Below are 15,398 nucleotides of genomic sequence, written 5' to 3' on the forward strand. Positions count from 1 at the left end.
GACCCCCCCATCCTGGGAAAAATATGATTTGTCCCCCCCAATATATCACTGAAACATAACTATGTAATTTAAATAATATTAATAATACGCAATGAAAGCAATTGTGCTGATTATAGACACTTAATAGGGCGTTTTTAAGTTTCAAAAGATTGCGATCCCCCCACCCTTTGCCTCACAATGGTTTGATCCACTGCCAGTTCCTTAGCTTGCTAGGTAACGTAGAGGTCGTATCTACTGTCTGAAAGGCACTCAATGCACGTAACTGACGTGAGGTTAATCCAGTCAATCGCGCACACACACACTAGCTGAATATGCAGAGCTAGCGCGCAAATATTAACTATTAAGCTAGCTAGTACCTATTCCATTTATTGCGTCGTCAAAGATGGAATCTTTGCTATCGTCAATTTATTCCAAGATCAGCATGCATGTAAGTTAGTGCTTCAAAGTCCCTGTGATAAGGTTAGCGATAAACTGAACAGAACTACACTCTCTTCTACCATTGTTTTAAATATATTTAATGGTCTCGTTGCAAAAGCTAAATTGTCGCAAGGGAACTTTTATTTATATATTTTATTTCACCTTTATTTAACCCGGGTAGCAAAGATTATAGCAAACACCACTGAATTGGTGCTCGCTAGCTTTGCAAATTCAGCTATTGTTAGAAGCCAGCCAATATGAAACAAACGATTAAAATTACAAAAGGTTGCAGCATATGTTGTGTAAATGGTGAACTCATACAGCTGTCAACTTTTGTCACTGCAATCCGTTTCACATTTGCTAGCTACCTTTTAGATCGAAGCCCATATAGAATGATAGAAGATAAGATGATAGAAGCCCATCTCCTACTGTAAATAACCTACATGCTGTGTGTGTGTGTAGCCAACCAAGTAGAAAAATGGCAGAAAAATGGCAGAAAAAAGACAGACATCAGAGTATTTTTCAGTACACCAAAACGCAAAGTAAGAACCCTAGTAGCCTAATTTCTCAGACTAGTTGATAAAATGTTCATAAGAAAGAAGTGAAATGCTAATGGAATGTTTCACAATGATGTCATTAGGCAGAGCAGGCAACAGATGGCACACAGACAGCAGAGTTGGGGACAGATATGCAGGGACAGACTGGCAGAGACAGGGAGTCTCAGGTAAGTTTGTTGAGTCTTTGTTTGGCAACATTATGAAAGGTTCTCAATTTTTTTAACTTGTAAAATAGGAACATAATTGGAAAATGCCATGGATACCCCCACTCTCAACTTAAACTGGTGACTGAACTAAGATTTGTTAAAGGCAATGGTATTGCTGTTGTGATAAGTTCTGTAGTTTTGGGTACCGGTAGTTAGGAGTACGGCAAACACCTTAATTCTTTGGTTCCTCAATATACATTTACCATATTAAACGTAGGCTATGTGTTACAGCACTACTTTTGGTGTCCCCCTCAGGAATTGCTCTTGAGAAAATGTAATGTAATTGTCCCCTTCAAAATTGATATCAGATTTTCGCCCCTGTTTATCATATAGAGCCCCAGAGTAAAGGTGTCATAATACCCATAAAACCTAGCGGTCAAACGCAGAAATGGTTTCAATTGTTTTTCCACCATTCAATTTTGAATATATTTGGCCCCTAGGTTTTATGGGTATTATGACAGCTCTACTATGGGGCTCTATATGATACGCCACAAATCCTATCTGACAGAGAGAAGGAGCCACAATTATTATTTAAGTAGTAACACCATCACGTGAAGTCTATGAAATAGGTGGTGAGGGTAGGCAACATCCCCTCTGCCATGCTAACCCTCAACACAAAATTTGTTGAAAAATGCATTTTTCAACACATTTTTGATCTAAATCCAATGTCATGCTAAAATGTTTTGTTGATTTCATGTTCATTTCACTTTATTTGACAACTCAACTCAATGTAAATCAAAAATATGAGAAGGAAAAAAATGTCAAGGGAGGTTCTCTTCTGCATTGTTCAACAAATCAGTAAATGTGGAGGAGTTAAGATGGAGTTTCCTTGTGAAGTCCAAAAGCGGAAGACATGTCACAGGCTCACAGGCTCATTTACTTTCTAGTGTAGGCCTGATGTAACTACAAGGTTGCAGTGTAATGCATATTCCTGACTGCGGTCACTGCTCCTCATGTGTTGTCGTACTACAGCTACTTAATGAGGACAGGGAGACATTCAGCTAAGAAAACAACACTTGCAGCCCATCCTTAGAACAGACTGCCACCGTGTGGATTTATTTCATAAAGACATTTCCGGAGAGAAAATCTGGATTACACAGCGGAATTGTTTATAATCTACATAAACAAAATACACAATTGGTCAACATTATTATTATAAAAAATAAAGGGTCAACAGTAAAACTTTTTGTGAACCTTTTGAGATATTCCAGTAATAAGTCAGTTACTTAATAAATAAATAAACAATTCACTTAAAACACATTGTTTCTTCATAGCTGATGTTCCCATGCTGGTTTTGCACTAAGATATGCAAAACTATTAGTGACAGAAATACATTTTAATTTCCCTTCTTTTTAATCACACCAAAAAGATTGAGAAATCAATGCAGTTCGCAGTCGGTCAGAATGAGACCAACGCATTTCATAGCATTCGGGCATTCATTTACATTATATCCACAGGGTTGTTATTCAGAGTCTCTGTTTTAAATTAGCATAGGTACAGTATGTGTTTTATAAATTGAGAAACAATGTTACAGTATAACCAACATGAGGAAGGAGGAGGGGTGTCAGTAGACTAGAATTGTGCCATATGGAGAGAAGATTCTGTACAGTTTCACCCGTTCTGAATATCTACAGTTTCCTACTTTGGTTTAGACCAGAAGCGCTCTGGATCTTCCAACAGGCGAGGAAAACAACTTGCAGTACCACCCATAACCACTAGAGGACTAACTGTTTCAACATATCTGGCTTTTATAATCTTGTTTTCTGAAGACCTAGGGACAGCTCAGAATGAATGAAAAATAGAATCTTTAACTATTCATTAATTGAACAATTTATTAATGAAAAAGCACAATTGATTTTAGCCTGGTTCCAGATCACTTTGTACTGTGTAGCCAACTCCTATGGTCATTGTTATGCAGCATTTGTCACACCCTGATCTGTTTCACGTGTCTTTGTGATTGTCTCCACCCCCTCCAGGTGTCGCCCATCATTCCATTATCCCCTGTGTATTTATATTTATACCTGTGTCCTCTGTTTGTCTGTTGCCAGTTCGTTTTGTTCATCAAACCTACCAGCAGTTTTCCCCCTGCGCCTGTCTTTCCCTGTTTTGACCTATTCTGCCCGCCCTGAGCCTGCCTGCCGTCCTGCACCTTTGCCCCACTTCTTTGGATTACCGACCTCTGCCTGACCTGAGCCTGCCTGCCGCCCTGTACCTTTGCCCCACTACTCTGGACTTTCGACCGCTGCCTGCCTTGACCTGTCGTTTGCCTGTCCCTGTTGCTGTAATAAACATTGTTACTTCGACACAGTCTGCATTTGGGTCTTACCTGAAACGTGATAGCATTTGGTGTGACAATGACCAAGCGTTGACAAGACAGCATGAACGGATCTGGAACTAGACGAACCTATTCCCCACAAGGAGCCTGTAATTAAATACCCTGAAATACCCCTGCCCTTGTCACATATAGGTCCTGGCCAAAAGTAATACACTAAACAGGGAATAAGGTGGCATTTAGGACACAGACAAGGAGGAGGCCCTGTTAAGTAATTTAACTTTCCGTGAGAGAGAGAGAGACAAGGCTACTCAATTACAACTCAATTAAAGCTTAAGGGAGGAGAGCAGGACTGTGTTCTTTGTCAAGGTCTTTCCAATGGATAGGCTTATGTGTTTGCAGCATAGAGTTTCCCTCACCTGAGCCTGAGAAGATGACCCCTGTCATTCATTTGCTCCAGGACACAGATGCAGAGATAGGATGCTTCCCAAATTGCACCCAATTCCCTATATAGTGCATCATTTTTGACCAAGGCCCATGTCAAACAGGTTGATGAAAACATTTTCATCCTTTAAAGAAATGTTGTAACTTTCCTTGTTTCGCAATACTGCTACCACTTACCCAGAAACGTCCCTTCCCATGCAAGATCAGGTTGCTCAACACCTGAGGCGGGGAGAATGAAGTGCGTCTTTGTCTCCTTTGATGATGTCATGACAATTAGGCCCTTTGCCTTAATCCAATTAGACCATTAAGATTAAACTATTCTCATCACAGCATCTACTGACAATGACTTTAAGCTTAACCAACCACATTGGTTGTATCCCAAATGGCACCCTATTCTCTATATTTTGCACAAGTAGTGCACTATAAAGGGAATACAGTGCCATTTGGGACAACATCCTTGTCTGTCTGTGGTGTGCTTCACTCTGGGAGTGAATGTAAGTTCAAATATTTCACTGGTGTATATTTCACTGGTCACCCCCAATTCCTCCTTTGGCTGCCTTTCCTTCCAGTTCTCTGCTGCCAATGACTGGAACGAATTGCAAAAATCACTGAAGCTGGAGACTCATATCTCCCTCACTAATTTTAAGCATCAGCTATCAGAGCAGCTTACAGATCATTGCACCTGTACATAGCCCATCTGTAAATAGCCCATCCAACTACCTCATCCCCATATTGTTATTTATTTATTTTATATATATTTTTTTTTCTTCTCCTTTGCACTCCAGTATCTCTACTTGCACATTCATCTTCTGCACATCTATCACTCCAGTGTTTATTTGTGAAATTGTAATTATTTCGCCACTACGGGCTATTTATTGCCTTACTTCCCTAATCTTACTTCATTTGCACACACTGTATATAGACTTTTCTATTGTGTTATTGAATGTATGTCTGTTTATTCCATGTGTAACTCTGTGTTTGTGTCACACTGCTTTGCTTTATCTTGGCCAGGTCACAGTTGTAAATGAGAACTTGTTCTCAACTGACTTACCTGGTTAAATAAAGGTGAAACAATATAATATAAACAAAATGGGATAAAGAGGTAGAATATTCATTTTTCCACAATGCTGAATATGTCATTAGGAAGCTGTGTAAACAAAGCTGTCAGAAGGGGGCTGTGACTGTGGTCATATTGGTCAGCTATAAGCACAGCTCAGCAAGATGTTCAAGCTGAACTAACAACTAGGTATGCATCCCAAATTGAAAACTATTCCCTACATATTGCACTGCTTTTGAAAAGTAGTGCACTAAAAAGGGAATAGGATATCATTTGGGATGCATTCCAGGAGAGAAAATCTCATATGTTTCATTGAGGAGGTCCCGGTTGTTTTGATAGATTCAACGGAGGATTGTTAGTGTACTGAGTGTTTCTGTTTCTAGTAGATCTTAGGATCATTTTACAGCCAGCTGGGAATGTAGAGGTTGTACATGGTCCGATAGTCAAGTAAAAGTTCACCCTTAGGTGAGTTTGTTTTGATCCTAGTTGTTTTGGTTCAACTAGCTGTTTTGGTCAGGCTTGTTTTGTCCAGCTATCTGTTTTGGTCAGGTTTGTTTGGTCTAGCTAGCTGTTTTGGTCAGGCTTGTTTGGTCCAGCTAACTGTTTTGTCAGCTTGTTTGGTCCAGCTAGCTGTTTTGGTCAGGCTCGTTTGGTCCAGCTAGCTGTTTTGGTCAGGCTTGTTTGGTCCAGCTAGCTGTTTTGGTCAGGCTCGTTTGGTCCAGCTAGCTGTTTTGGTCAGAATGGTTTGCATGTACTGCACCTGTATGTATGCATTCACTACTCTAAGTCGCTCTGGATAAGAGTGTCTGCTAAATGAGTAAAATGATTTTTTTTAAATGTACCTGTCTAGATATTTGGTACCAAGACTAAAGCTATGTATAGATTTGTTTTCATTGTGCATGTATTGTAACAGAATAAGGTGAGTTGAATTTCAGGGTTAGAAGCATCTTGTAATGATACAAACATTTCTTAACTTGAAGTTTATGTGAAATAGGGTTAGAAAGAGTCTAAGAAACATGAATGAGTAGCTATACTGGAATATATAGCTCACCAAAAAGTGCAAAGTCATCCTAGCTAGGGCTGGTTCTTGAATTATGCAGTCAAGGAGACTGGGCCTTAATTGAGAACATACCCTGTCCTGGAAATTGAATTTTCCACAGTTCTCCACTTCTGCAAGAGCAGTTTAGAAATTGGGAGTTACGGGGTACATTACAGAATATATGGCCAAAACATGCTGTTACGTAAACCCTTGACCTACATCTACACACACTGTCACTTGTCTTCCTAATACTATACCATTTAAAACCAGAAACAGGTTACATTATGAGTGAAATATGAAGTACTATGACCAGTTGACCACACAACTCTATATTGACAATCTCCTCCAATCTTGAAATTGTGTTTTTCTCCAACAGTGTTGGCCTAATGGTTGCGCAACATGCCTGCATACTAATAAATACACACACACACACAACATTGCATTTTGTATTCATCAAGACACAAAATTCTCTCAAGTTGGCAACCCACGCTTTATGTGTTGAAATCCATGCAAGTTTCACAAACTTCCACCAAACAACAATGCTGTAACTTGAATAGGTGGTTAGTATCATTGAGAGTTGATGCAAGACAAGACATTGGAATGGATAGGTTAGGCATGCTTCTATCCCCCAACTAATGTCTTGAGGATAGAGTTCTCTGTGCTTTAGACAATGAGATTGTGTCCCAAATGGCACCCTATTGACAATCTAGTGCATTCATTTTGACCAGGGCCCATAGCGTAGTGCACTATGTACTGTAGGGAATATTGTGCTAGATGGGACACAACCAGGGAGCAGGAGAGTGCCACGTTTTTGTTCTCCGTCTCTGTCCCATGCGCCATCGCCTGTGAACATCAAGATTAGACTGCCCTCAGGCCACAATGCTCAGCAGCCTCTCTGCGCAAACACTGTGTTTACTTCTGTCTTAGATCAATATGGAATCTTTGGCACAATGCCTTAGGGGGTACAGAGGTTAACTAACAGCAACTTGTTTTTGTCTTTCACTCTGTACAATAACCACTGAATGCCTTTTACTATCATGTCCAATAACCATTGAAATCATTTCTTTGAGCAGTCTGTGTTGCTTTTAGATCTACATGATAATTGTAAGGATGATGGAAAACATCTTGGCCAACATGTTGACACTCATTGGATGCGTCCTAAACGGCACTCTATTGTTAATATAGTGAACTGCTTTTTGCAATAGCCTAACCATAGGGCTCTGGTCAAATGTAGTGCACTATATAGGGAATAGGATGCCATTTGGGACGAATCCCGTGTCTTATCAGGACGCCTCCGAGGCGTGAACCATCATCAGTCTCACGTGGAGCAAGGAGGATAGTTGGCAACCACAGGAGGCTGGTGGCACCTTCATTGGGGAGGACGGGTTTGTGGTAATGGCTGGAGTGGAATGAGTGTAATGGCATCAAATACAACAAACACATGGTTTCCATGTGTTTCAGGGCATTCCATTTGCTCCGTTCCAGACGTTATTATGAGCCGTCCTCCCCTCAGCAGCCTCCACTGTTGGCAACGCCACAACCACAGAGTGGGAGGAATAGTTATGTAACTGGCTATGGCTACAGTTCACTGAAGCTGAAGACACTCTTTGTATCCCAAATGGTACCCTATTCCCTCTGTAGTGCACTACTTTTAACCAGGCTCCATAGGGTCAAAAGTAGTGCACTATATAAGGAATAGGGTGCCATTTGAGACATAACCACTGTGTAGACTAGAAAAGCCGAGGTAAACATAGCTAGTAGAGAGCATTTGAAAATTGAGGGAGGCAAAGCGGATGTCTAGGGAGACTAAAGGGAGACTAAAGAGAGACAGAGGCAGGGAGAGGAGGGAGAGAGACACAGGCAGAGAGAGGATGAGGAGAGAGAGAAAAGCCTGTGAGGTCAGGTCACTATGACGTCATGGGAACAAGAGAGTACGTCTTCTTAGATCTAGGATTATTCTCCTTCTCAAAAGGCTACATAGTTGGCCTTTAGCCCACCTTTCACATCATCCAAGGAGACCAGACATCATCTTTCCCATTTTACATAGGGGTGTAATCTTCTTCCTTGTCATTTCATAAATGTATATATTTATAGAAGATGTTGGGAGTCTTATTAACATACTGTAGATTATTATCATATTCGAGAAAAATTATAATCTTTGACTTCTGCTGCAATGTAGCATATTTCTATGGAAATCTGTCACAGTGTACCTTTCTCCCATGTCTTTTCACAGGGATGCTGTAATCAAAATGAAGGTACAGTCATGGTGTGAGCATGATTATGTAAGAGTAGGACTCCATAGGACATTGCACATCAGATTCTGTCTTCACTTGAAGCCAAGCCAGGATATCAAATTAGACAGATTTTATGTAGTTATGCAATTGGAAGGGAATTAGCCGCCAACGTAAATTCTCCCTGTAATTCTCCTTTGTTGTTACAGTGTAACAAGGAACCTAGTCTCAGATAAAGACGTGCAATACTATATGTCCTCCAAGACGTGTGATTAGTTACGCCATCCAATTCATATGCATATGCTAAGACAAATGACATTATACGTCCTCTAATTCATATTATATTGTACGACCGCTATTCCATTCATAATGTAACCTACATTATATAAATATCATACTACATGGAGTTCACAGATTTACATACAGAATAATATGAATTTACCTGAAACCACATTGATCAGTCAGTCAGTGGTGGTCTGTACTGTTCTGTCTGTGTTCCTGATTTGATTAACTCCATCAGGAACAGGAACTGCTGGCGGAGGCTGTCAGTCACACCAGAGTCCTGGTACACACCTGAGCTCTGTGAGCTTATGTGTTGTTTTAGCCGGTACCTGCTTCACCTGCCTGCGTCATCTGTTTTCATGGGCTGTCCCAGACATGATGTTTCAATGGAAGTCTGCTGCCTAAGTGCCAGCTCCTCAGGGCAAGCTGGAATTTGCCCAAGAGAGGTTTATCAGCATGTTGCCATCATGTAGAGTGTAGACCTTGGGAAAATGCTGCCACAGCAAGACTCAGCAGCAGGTTTATTAATGTGCTTCAAGTAAATACTTTCTGTATTCAAGCACGACATACGTAGTTCTTTACTTTTAGCATCCCATTGTCATTCGTTCTGCCCCTTTTATTTAACTAGGCAAGTCAGTTAAAAACAAATTCTTATTTACAATGACGGCCTACCCCGGTCAAACCCGGACGACGCTGGGCCAATTGTGATTGGGAGTCCCATACGGCGGCGCACAATTGGCCCAGCGTCGTCCGGGTTTGGCCGGAGTTATGCTGTAATCAAAATGAAGGTACAGTCATGGTGTGAGCATGATTATGTAAGAGTAGGACTCCATAGGACATTGCACATCAGATTCTGTCTTCACTTGAAGCCAAGCCAGGATATCAAATTAGACAGATTTTATGTAGTTATGTTTTTACCTATATTATGTTGTTACGAAACTACCCTAAGAATGTACATTTATTGTATTGCTTGATGTACCTTTTGAGCATGAGAGCCAAGTAAGGTAAGAACCAGGGGCGGAGCTTAACTTTCACTCCTATAGGTGCAGGCACAGCCAGAGGCCCCCTTCATGTGCTTAAAAACTACTCAGTCCAGACAATTGCTAACTGATTTCCCAAGTCGAACATGTACAGAGATTATTGTTTTTTAATATAATTTACGAATGACTTAAGCAAGTGTTATCTACCATGATAAATACAAGCTTGTAATAGGCAACAGAAACCAGTTCCTGGAGTTAAAAGGCAAGGGCTAAACTATATTGCTACATATAGCATAACCATGCAGTAAATAGTATGCACAGACAAATGACGTGTTGTAGCCAATAAATGGCAAAATTGTATCACAAATAGCTTTGAAAATTGGCTCAAGCTATGATGTATTGCATTGAATAACTGTTTTACTGTTAATTTGTATCTGCCCCAATTTATTGAAATAAATCAATTTGAAGTGATCAGGCTGAACTTGGAAGAGGCTACCACCAAACTTTTTGCTCCCGGCTTTTACATGACCATCCATTCTGGTCTGTATTTTAGCAATTTTATTACCGTTCTGGTTTTGTTTTCAACCGACGGTTATTTTAACATCTATTGTATCCCTGGATGTCTGCTTAGTTGAGGGTCTCTCTTTGGTCTCATCCTGTTACCTGCTGCACTGCTCCCCGCCTGCCCTGGTCTGTCTCTCCCAGTCTGGTTCAGGTGCCCCCGCCACTCTCTCTCTCCCCGGAGCTTTGCTCGCTTACATCATACGCTGACTTTTTACTGATCTGCTGTTGGACTATTTGATTAGTGATTCTTTCTATGTTTGTATTTTAATTTAGGAACGCTTTTATATGAAGTCGTAGCTACTTTAATATTAGTGTTTAGAGTTGTGTTGGCTACATATCTTAGATTGTTCTGTTGACTTTGTATGTGCTTAGCACTGTGTTTTCTCTCATGTTAATCGATAGGGCAATAAACGAACACGCTGCTGTTTCTCATTTTGCTGTTGCCTACCCTTGGCTTTTACAATGTTGGCGATACTTGTAGAGCCCTTTTTTCTGTGAATGAGGAAATATGGTTGTTTCCCTCTCATGCCTGGGAGAAACCACACGCTTGCTCTGTAAACGCACGCGAGAACTCTGCACATTTCTCCCAAACAACATGGGAGCATTCAGACTCTTGCGCTTACATGTCAGAACTGTTCTCTTGGTACTTAACCATGTTTCCGGACTTCACACATATCCTGACATATGTGGCGTTAAAGACTCTCTGGTGACTGTGGATTGTCGTTAAAGTGCTGTCTGTAAATCCAAATGTGGTAACCGCGATCTAGACTTTCCATTATCTTGCTGCTTCTGTCTGGAAATGTGCAATCTAACCCAGGTCCTGACATTTTTACCCCTGCCGAATTAAGTAGTCAGAGTGGCCTGAAGTTTCTGCATATAAATGCAAGAAGTCTTCTGCCGAAGCCGGATTTTGTGAATATATTGATAAAAACTGCCGACCCTGACGTATTTATGCTTTCTGAAACCTGTCTCAAAAAACCTATTACAGATAAAAATATTGGCATAAATGGTTACAATGTTTTTCGTGCTGATCGTAAATATAGGGGTGATGGTGTTGCTGTATAGGTAAAATACGTTTTCGGCGGTCGTTCTGAATTCTGTTACTAAACCTATGCAATTTCAATATCTGTCTTTGAAACCTCAGCTCATCTTTAAATATTGTTGTATCTTGTTGTTATAGACATCCATCTGCTACTGCTGGCTCTCTGGATTGTATTGTTATCACAGCATGTCAACTCTGAGTTTCTCTTGATGGGTGATCTGAATCAGGATTGGTTAACATCTGGCTCTGATCAACTCAAAATTCTATGCACTAGGCTACTGTACGACACATATCAAAATTGTATGTACTGTCTAAGGTATTGGAGTCCTTAGTTAGTAGGCAGTTGAAGGCCTAGCTCCAAGAAAACAACATCTTTAAATAGAATGCAATCAGGTTTTAGGTCTGGCCACAGCACTGTTTCAGCAACATTGAAGTTCGTAAATGACATCCACTGTGCTCTTGACAAGAAGTTACTGTCACGGCTGTCTGAAGAATGGGACCAAAGTGCAGCGTGTGTATCGTTCCACATATTTTATTGAACTGTGAAACTATGCAAGATACAGAAATAAACTAAAGAACAAAAACAACAAACCGTGACAAAGAGGTGCAACATACACTAACTCAAAAACAATCTCTCACAAACCCAGGTGTGAAAAACAACTACTTAAGTATGATCTCCAATTAGAGACAACGATGACCAGCTGCCTCTAATTGGAGATCATCCCAAAAAAACAACAACATAGAAATACAAAAACTAGAACATAACAACATAGAAAATCTAAACTAGAAAAAAAAACTGTCACGCCCTGACCTACTCTACCATAGAAAATAACAGCTTTCTATGGTCAGGACGTGACAGTTACATTGTGTGTCTGTCTTTATTGATTTGTTGAAGGCATTTGACACCGTGGACCATGTTGTTGCAAATGTTAAAATGTTGTGGAATTACTGGTCATGCTCTAGCTGGGTTTATAAATTACCTATCAAATCGTACACAATGTGTAATGGCGGATGGTTGTAAATCCATAGATTTGTGCTCATTTGTTCCGTAAGGTTCTATTTTGGGCCCACTGTTGTTAATTTTGTATGTCAACAACATTGAGGATTATATTGAAAGAGCGGATGTTAATTTCTATGCAGACTATACTGTTCTTTATTCAAGTGTAGTTTATCTTTAGTTTTTGATAATGCCCAAAGAGCATTTAACACCATACAACAGAAGCTGTATGATTTGAAGCTGGTTCTGAATTTGGGTAAAACAATATGCATGGTATTTTCAAATGCCAGGCATGTTACTAATCATGTCATTGCTACATTGGATGGACATACTATTGAGTTAGTCAAAGTGTACAAATATTTGGGAATGTGGGTGGATGACAAGCTGAGCTTCACTGTTCATGTGGAGAACTTGATAAGGAAGCTCAAGCTGAGAATAGGTTTTTATTACCGGCATAAGGCTTGTTTTTCTCTGGAGGCCAGGAAGGAGTTAGTACGATGTGCATTACTGGCGGCTTTAGATTTTAGTGATGTTATACAGTACCAGTCAAAAGTTTGGACACACCTACTCATTCAAGGGTTTTTCTTTGTTTTTACAATTACTATTTCTACATTGCAGAGAAGACATCAAAATTATGAAATAACACATACGGAATCATGTAGTAACCAAAAAATTGTTAAATAAATCAAAATATATATTAGATTTTAGATTCTTCAAAGTGGCCACCCTTTGCCTTGATGACCGCTTTGCACACTCTTGGCATTCTCTCAACCAGCTTCACCTGGAATGCTTTTCCAACAGTTTTGAAGGAGTTCCCACATATGCTGAGCACTTGTTGGCTGCTTTTCCTTCCCTCTGAGGTCCAACTCATCCCAAACCATCTCAACTGGGTGATTATGGAGGCCAGGTCATATGGTGCAGCACTCTGTCACTCTCCTTGGTCAAATAGCCCTTTTCACAGCCTGGAGGGGTGTTGGGTCATTGTCCCACTAAGAGCAAACCAGATGGGATGGCATATTGCTGCAGAATGCTGTGGTAGCTATGTTGGTTAAGTGTTCCTTGAATTCTAAATAAATCACAGACAGTGTCGCCAGCAAAGCACCCCCACACCATCACACCTCCTCTTCCATGCTTCACAGTGGGAACCACACATGCGGAGATCATCCATTCACCTACTCTGCGTCTCAGACAGACATGGTGGTTGGGACCAAAAAATCAAATTTGGACTCATCAGACCAAAGACAGATTTCCACCTGTCTAATGTCCATTACTTGTGTTTCTTAGCCCAAGCAAGTCTATACTTCTTATTGGTGTCCTTTAGTAGTGGTTTCTTTGCATCAATTCGACCATGAAGGCCTGATTCACGCAGTCTCCTCTGAACAGTTGATGTTGAGATGCGTCTGTTACTTCAACTCTGTGAATCATTTATTTGGGCTGGTAACTCTAAGGAACTTATCCTCTGCAGCAGAGGTAACTCTGGGTCTTCCATTCCTCATGAGAGCCAGTGTCATCATAGCGCTTGATGGTTTTTGCGACCTCACTTGCAGAAACTTTCAAAGTTCTTGAAATTTTCCGCATTGACTAACCTTCATGTCTTAAAGTAATGATGGACTGTCGTTTCTCTTTGCTTATTGGAGCTGTTCTTGCTATATTATGGACTTCGTCTTTTAACAAATAGGGCTATGTTCTGTATACCACCCCTACCTTGTCACAATACAACTGATTGGCTCAAACGCATTAATTCCATAAATTCACTTTTAACAAGTCACACCTGTTAATTGAAATGCATTCCAGGTAACTACCTCATGAAGCTGATTGAGAGAATGCCAAGAGTGTGCAAAGCAGTCATTAAGGCAAAGGGTGGCTACTTTGAAGATGAACACTTTTTTGGTTACTACATGTGTTATTTCATAGTTTTGATGTCTTCACTATTATTCTACAATGTAGAAAATAGTACAAATAAAGAAAAACCCTTGAATGAGTAGGTGTGTCCAAACCTTTGAATGGTACTGTATATATGCAGGCCTCAACCACTACCCTGAGAGCACTTGATTCAGTGCATCATGCGGCCCTCAGGTTCATTACCAATCAAAACGTCGAACACATCATTGTGATCTGTACAGCACCGTTGGCTGGTCGCCATTGACGTTGCGTAGGCTTATACTTAACTGGTATACATTGATTTTATTTATTTAACCATTATTTAACTAGGCAAGTCAGTTAAGATCAAATTCTAATTTACAATGATGGCCTACCCCGGCCAAACCCTAACCCGGACGATGCTAGGCCAATTGTGCTCCACCCTATGGGACTTCCAATCACGGCCGGTTGTGATACAGCCTGGAATCGAACCAGGGTCTGTAGTGACGCCTCTAACACTGAGATGTAGTTTCTTAGACTGCTGTGCCACTCGGGAGCCCACTCTGGATTTATAAGGCTATATTAGGTAAAATGGCACTTTATCTCTGTTCTTTTTTATTCAGGTCAGTAAATAAATGTCAATTACAGTCCCATTCTCATTTGCTTTTAACAGTACCAAGAATTAGAACAGGTCATGGTAGAACTCGTTTTAGTTACTCAGCTCCGTGGTCCTGGAATTCTCTCCTGAACATTTAAAAGTTTGATGATCTAGTCACGTGTGTGAAGTTTAAACACTTAGTCGATGTAAATATCATAGAAGAGTGTCATTTTCTTTAGGATAGCTGTTTATTAGTTATGACATTAGTGTTTCGTTATGTAATATGTAATTGTTGTACTGTATGTGTGTCTACAGTTTTGTTCAATGTTATGTTAGTGTATGTAAGTTCTTATGTCTAAAACGTTGTTCCCCATGCTGCTGTTGGACCAGGTCTCTCTTGAAAAAGAGATTTTATCTCAACGAGAAAAACCTGTATAAATAAAGGTAAAAAAATATTGATCCATATTCAAGTTAGATACATGTTCAGTGGTAACTCCCCTCCAAGGAATTTTTGTTCCTCTCCAAGTTGAAGCTGATTTACTGCATTTCTACACAATTTAAAAGCTCTAAAATGCTATTAGGAGAACAGCAAAAAGAAGTAAAAATATACTCCAACCATTTTTTCATTTAACCAGGCAAGTCAGTTAAGAACAAATTCTTATTTACAATGACGGCCTACCCCGGCCAACCTGGATGAAGCTGGGCCAATTGTCCGCCGCCCTATGGGACTCCTAATCACGACCGGATGTGATTGGGAGTCCTATACGGCGGTGCACAATCGGCCCAGCGTTGTCCGGGTTTGGCCGGAGTTATGCTGTAATCAAAATGAAGGTACAGTCATGGTGTGAGCAT

Source organism: Salmo trutta, chromosome 22 (genome assembly GCF_901001165.1).
Source record: "Salmo trutta chromosome 22, fSalTru1.1, whole genome shotgun sequence".
NCBI lineage: Eukaryota > Metazoa > Chordata > Actinopteri > Salmoniformes > Salmonidae > Salmo > Salmo trutta.